The sequence below is a fragment of the Eumetopias jubatus genome, unplaced genomic scaffold, assembly GCF_037043125.1.
Source record: "Eumetopias jubatus isolate StellerSeaLion01/CBP00866 unplaced genomic scaffold, mEumJub1_p1.0 scaffold_14, whole genome shotgun sequence".
NCBI lineage: Eukaryota > Metazoa > Chordata > Mammalia > Carnivora > Otariidae > Eumetopias > Eumetopias jubatus.
In genome coordinates this window covers 91643630-91649933 of record NW_028274820.1, presented here as the reverse complement: position 1 = coordinate 91649933, position 6304 = coordinate 91643630, and the positions used below count along the sequence as shown (strand labels likewise).

The window sequence follows — 6304 nt, the reverse complement described above, 5'->3', positions numbered from 1 at the left end:
AGCGCCCAGGACAACGCAGTGGCAATCCACCACTGACTCTTTTGTCAAAAATTTCTTTCTTCTATTTGCTTTTACCACTATAGCTACAAGGCATGACTCCACGTGACTGTCCTGGAGTTGAAAAGCCTCAAACCTTTTAAAATTCATGTTCTCATCCACTTGGGGGAAAAGATCATCTTCATCTGCCCAAGACTTTTGTGGCTGTGTTGGATTATAATCCATCATGAGAGTGATCATCAGACGATTTTTTATTATATCTCAGTATGTAATGTATACCTGATTTGGTATAACCGAATTTTTCTTATACTTCAGAGTTTTAACCCCTTAATTCACTAGATTCTTTGAAAGAGGAGCCAAGAGGCTGACCAGAGCTAAAAAGCTCCTTAAACTTTGTGTGTAGATGGTATATACACTTACGTTTTGTTTTGGTGCCCGTGCCATAAAAGGAGTTTTTTAAAAAACAAAAATATCTTCGAGACAGTTGGCCAACTAATAGTAAGTGAGGTCAAATGAGCAATGGCTCATTATCAAAGACAACCGGAAAATATGACCACCATCTTCAAATACTTAAAGATCCAACAAATAGAAATAAAAATGTCAATGTAAGAAAAACCCTCCCGATCCTTTGTGCTGTCTTATGATGGCATGAACTTCTTGGAGAAACATGTTTCCCTGCCACATTGCTCCAAAAAGAATTTAAGGTGGGATTCAAGGATAAATAAAATATTGGAAATTTATATGAATTAACTGCAGACAAGAATACATAGAAGATAGTAGGCTCCTACTGGCTTTATGATTACATGTCAGGGTATTATAGAAGGGACTTCCATGTAGAAGGTTGAAAAAAATAATTCAGAAGAGTCACTGAATCTGAGTTAAAACTGAGTTAACATCTAGGGGTGCCTGAATGGCTCAGTTGGTTAAGCATCTGGCTACTGATTTCCGCTCAGGTCATGATCTCATGGGTCGTAGGAGCGAGCCACATTTGGGGCTCTGTGCTCAGCGGGGAGTCTGCTTGAGATTCTCTCTCTCTCCCTTGCCCTCTGCCCTACCCCCCCGCTCTCTCTCTCTCTCTAATAAAATCTTTTAAAACAAAACTGTGTTAACCTCTGACACAAATGAAGAAAATGTTTCTTCAGTAATTCTGACCCAAGATAATCAATACTGAATTTTATTGTTTGCTGATATCCTTTCCAGTCAGTACCTCCTGGGGCAGTCCATTTTCTTGAGGGATAACTAGTTGTGATAAAGTTCTTTAAACTGAGCCAAAATCTACCACTCTTTAATTTCTCTTCACTATTCCAAGCTTTATAGCTCTGGAATGGCCCAGGTAAAACCTATTCTTTTTGAACATCAGCCCTTTCAGGAACTGGAGACAGCTATTATGCCCCAGTTAATCTTCTCTTGCACAGTGGTTAAGAGTTTAGGCTTTGAACCCAAAGAGTTGGGTCTCAATCCCGTATTCACAATAAAATAGCTTTCCGTTCCAGACAAGTTACTTAAATGCTCTTGAGTTTCCGCAGTTTTAAATGGAGAAATAATATCTACCTCAACAGTTGATTGTAAACATTTTAAAAAATGACATAAAAAAGAACAATAAATTAGCATAATACTTGGTGCATAGCATATGCTCAATAAAGTTCCTCTCACATCCTCTTTATTCCCAAATATCTGACATTTTCCTTAAATGGCTTGTACTCTAAATTCCTTATTACCACATCACAAACCATCACTATAATTCTAAATTCTAGAGGACATCAAACCCTTTTATAGGTGAGATGTAGACATTTAGAGGAGTGGTTTTTTGAACCTATATGATTCAACACCTCTTTTTATAACAAATATTTTGTAATGCTCTTTACAATCCTTCAAATTCATTAGTAAAAATTAATCTACCTGCAACAATGATTTCAAATAATTAATATTTGAATATATCTGGATTCAGCCCCCTCAAGCCCTGCCCCCAGGACCTGCCCATCATAGCTGCTGTAGGCACGTCATGGCCAAACGGCCCATGGTTGAGTGTGGCTAAGCCCCTGAGCAGCAGTGAGGTTTGAACTCAGGGTTGGCCTGGAGCCCCATGCAGCCCTGAGGGTGGCCGTGGCCACGCCAGAGGCGATGAGCTTCATGTACAGATCTGAAGCTTCAGACACTGTCACCTCTGACTCCTTTAGCCCAAACAACCTCATTTCTGACCCCCAGCTCAGGAAAGCAGCACAATCAGGAGGAACAAAGCTTTGGCTGAAGCAAAAGTGTGGTGAACCTGCAGGCCGACCTCACTCTTGACATTCTCATCAAATCTGGGGAGAACCAACCTGATGCCAGCATGATGTTAAACATCTCAGGGCACAGCTGGCACTCCTTAGCCCCAAAGCTACCATTTCAGCTCCTCTACAACTATGACCGTGCTAATGTGAGGTAGGGCCCTGACAGTGCAGCTCCCAGGAGAGTAAAGGGAGCCTGGAATAGCGGAGGATACCCACCCTGCCATCTTCTTTCCCCTGGCAAGTCCACCAGCAGCACTAATCAGCTCAGGTACCTCTGTAACGAGACTTCCCTTATAGCTCCTTCTCCCAGTTCTAGCATCTTTGATCATCCACCCCCTGGCATCTCTGGCCAGTGTTCAGGCTCCATGGATATCACTTCTGTTCAAGGTTGCCTCCTAGAAAGGATGTGACAGCCAGACACTTGCTATGTCAAGACTCCCCAGGGGCAGTCTCAGCAGACTATGAGGTGAACTCTTCAGCTCTGCTTCTCCAAGGTAGTAGGCCTGAGCATCAGCAGATGGTCAGGCTTAGGATAAAAGGCATAATGTTCCTCTGGGCAAGGGAGAGCCACCCCTGTCATGTAGCCAGCAGTGCCCCAGTTCCTTGGAGACCGCTACTGACAACATGCCTCCTAAATAGGGCGCATCCCCAGCTCACAATGTCAGCCTGCAGCCTTTCAGCACTGAGAGCCACTTAGCTCTTCATCTAGCCTCGATCAGAAATGGTTCTGCCAGCCTCAGGCAAACTCTGCAGGCTCTCTAAAAACTCCCTTCATAGAGGAACAGTCGCATACTGTGCTCGAGAAGAGTCTAGAGAATAGTGCCCCCAGTACAGCCCAAGCAGAATTACATCCAGAAGGCCCAACCTGACCAACTCTGATGCTGACTGACATCTACCTGGTACACTCTGCCCAGGTGCCCCAGCCTTCCATGGGTACTAAGAGCACACTCCACCTTGCACTAGCCAAGGAAACTGGATATACAGCTCCTCAGGGAGCTTACGAAAAGATGGCTACTCTTGATGAGAATGGAAACCAAAATGGATCTGGCAGACCTGGGTTTGACTTCGATGAGCCCCTAGAACATGAGTCAATGTCCCCAGGAGAGAAGCTTGAAACTACAGCCAAATGTATCCCTTCCAAAGTCCATTTCTCTTCAGTACCTGAAAACGAAGAGAATACCTCTCCGAAGAGACATCCCACCCCTCTCCAAGGCAACAGCTCATATTCCAGTGAGAGAAAGAGCAACGACAGCAGCAGCTCATCTTCTAATTACCACAGCCTCCAATCCCCTCAGGCGAGTGGATGAAGACGAGAGATCTTCCAGGCATCCAGAGCCTTGGGCGGGCGATTTCCACAAAGACCCGCAGAGGCTAGAGAAAAGAAGGCCTCGCCCAGAACCTGTGAAGCAACTTTGGCAGGACCAAGTCGTCCTTTTCCTCTTTCCAGAACATTCTTAGAAGTCTAAGAAGGCAAGGCAGCCCAGAGCTGGGAGGGGGAGCCCTGGATGCCTGCCCACCTGGGCAGTCAACACCCACGCGGAGAACGCTGGAAGGAAAGCTGTTCCTAATCACAGGAGCCAGGTGGCCAGGCTAGTTTCCTATCCAAGGTTAGAGGGGAGGGCCTGTGCCTTGGTCTCTTCCCACTGCTCAGAACCCAGGTATGAGGAGCCACCCTGCCCACCGCACCAGTGCACATCCAGTCTGGGCAGGCGCAGATTGTGCAAGGCTTTCAGTGCAGGAAGCCCCACTGCTTGGGGCTGGAGGTTTCCAAAATGGAGCAGCGGGACCAAGGGAGCCAGAGACGTTCAAGCGCGGGCAGCTCCACTCACTGCCACAACTATCGGCCCAAGAGGCCGGTCCCAACTTTCAATGCTTTGGGAAACGACGACTTCCAGGAGACAAAAACCAACATCCGGTTCTCTGAATCCGCTGAAGCCCTAGGCAATGGGGAGCAACACTTCAAAAACGGGGAGCCGGGGCGCCTGGGTGGCTCAGTCATTAAGCGTCTGCCTTCGGCTCAGGTCATGATTTCAGGGTCCTGGGATCGAGCCCCGCATCGGGCTCCCTGCTCAGAGGGAAGCCTGCTTCTCCCTCTCCCACTCCCCTGCTTGTGTTCCCTCTCTCACTGTGTCTCTCTGTGTCAAATAAAGAAATAAAATCTTAAAAAAAAAAAAAAAAACGGGGAGCCAAAGCCGGAAGAAGTTTCTGGTCCCCCCCCCAACCCCGAGGCCACACACTCACCGGCTCCGCAGCTGGAGCACCTTCAGCTCTTCAGCGAGGGGAAGGAGGCCGTGTGGCGGGACCACAGGCCCTTGCGCCCAAGTCACCCGCGCAGACGCCCGCTCAGCCGCGCTGACCAGAACAGCATTAAGGGCGCGCAGGCCCGCGACCTCGAGACCACCTTCTCTTGACGCGCCACCTCTTAGGGCAGAGGCTCCCGCCGGCTTCGGCCTCCCAGCACGTCCTGCGTGAGCCGCACCATGTGACCCCGGGCGAGGGCGACCCCGCCCCCCACCGCCTGGAGGGGGTCTGCGCTGAGCCTGCCTTCTCTCCTCTTCCACTGGCCACTCCCCCCCACCCAGCAGAAGAAGGGCTCCTGCTTGGAGCCACAGGAGATGTCCGAGGTGGGGGTCCTAGGGGAGGCCAAGCCAGGGGAGCCCCTGGGCTCGCAGAGGAAGGGGCTGCGTTTCCGGAAAGCGCGGTGGCCCCCCTGGGTGAAAGGGAATGTGTGAGACTGGACATCCTGGCCAACTACCCTTCGGAGGACCAATTCCAGGATTACCGGCATTTTGTGAAAATGAAGTGAGCACTCCTCACTGAGCAGCAAAAAGCTGGGTAACAAGATCAAACCTGGCTAGGAGCAAGTCAGCTGTGTGCTGGAGGTTCTTGCCTTGGATTTCATTCCTAAGGCAGGGGCCCCGGCTCTGCCCCCAAAGCTGGCACACGAAATGACTGCTGGTGGGGAATGTACTTTCAGTGGTACTTTACCAACACGAACTTCCTCTCCACTTCAACCTCTTCTGAAATACCCAACCAAAAGATTGCCCTTTATTTCAACATAATTTAATCTAAAAATGTTTCTCTCTAAACCACCATTTAAACTATACAGGTTGTTGAGGGCAGCTCAAGCCTGGGTGACTCTGTAGGTTGAGCGTGGGACTCTTGATTTCAGCCCAGGTCATGATCTCAGGGTGGTGGGATGAAGCTCCGTCCTCATCGGGGAGTCGGCTTGGGATTCTCTCTCTCTCCCTCTCCTCCATCTGCCCCTCCCCACATTCTTGCTCTCACTCTCTCTAAAATAAATAAATCTTCAAAATTATATATATATATAACATATATATATAACATATATATATATATGAACTCTACAGGTTATTGAGGTTTTTCTGGATAAAAGGAAACAATTCTATCCTGGAAGAAGCCAGTGTTTTCCTTCTCACCCTTCTTGGTGGATTGGTGAGAGCTTGAATGCTGCTGGGAACTTATCCCCTTCTATTATTACTTTGTAGTAGAAAGAGACTTAATGAAACTGTGAGAACTGATTAGAGGACAGCTGATTGGTTGTTTAGTTTTTAAAAGGCTGAGGCAACATAGATCAGTGTGTGTCACCCTCAGGAATGTATCTATAGTGGCATTCCTTGCCTGTGGGCAGTGTACCCTGAGGACAAATAGAGTACTCATTAATGAAGGGTCTGCAAAGCCTTAAAGCCTTAAGAAGTAACATAGATAGAGAAGAAAATTGTAAAGCCTCCAACAAATAAATAAATAAATAAATAAAATGAGAAAGATCATTAAGTTTGTGTGCTAACCACGCATTTTATTCTATTTTGGGGTGGACATAGACAATTATGTCTGAGTTTTGTATTTTGTGAAAACCTTAATGAAATGAAGAAATCTAAAGATAGTAAAAAAAATTAAAATCCTAAGTATAATATAAATGAGATGTTTTTAAAGAGTAGCATATAATAATGTGTACTTCAATATGCAAAAGATTACAAGAGCAGACATAACAAAGAAAAGAGATGATTGCACCTATA

At 47.0% G+C, this 6304-nt stretch overlaps 1 pseudogene; it reads left to right on the top strand.

Annotated features, from left to right (window-relative positions):
• The first annotated feature begins 2118 nt into the window (after positions 1-2118).
• LOC114211633 (protein Shroom3 pseudogene) lies at positions 2119-4678 on the top strand (annotated as a pseudogene).
• Positions 4679-6304: the final 1626 nt, after the last annotated feature.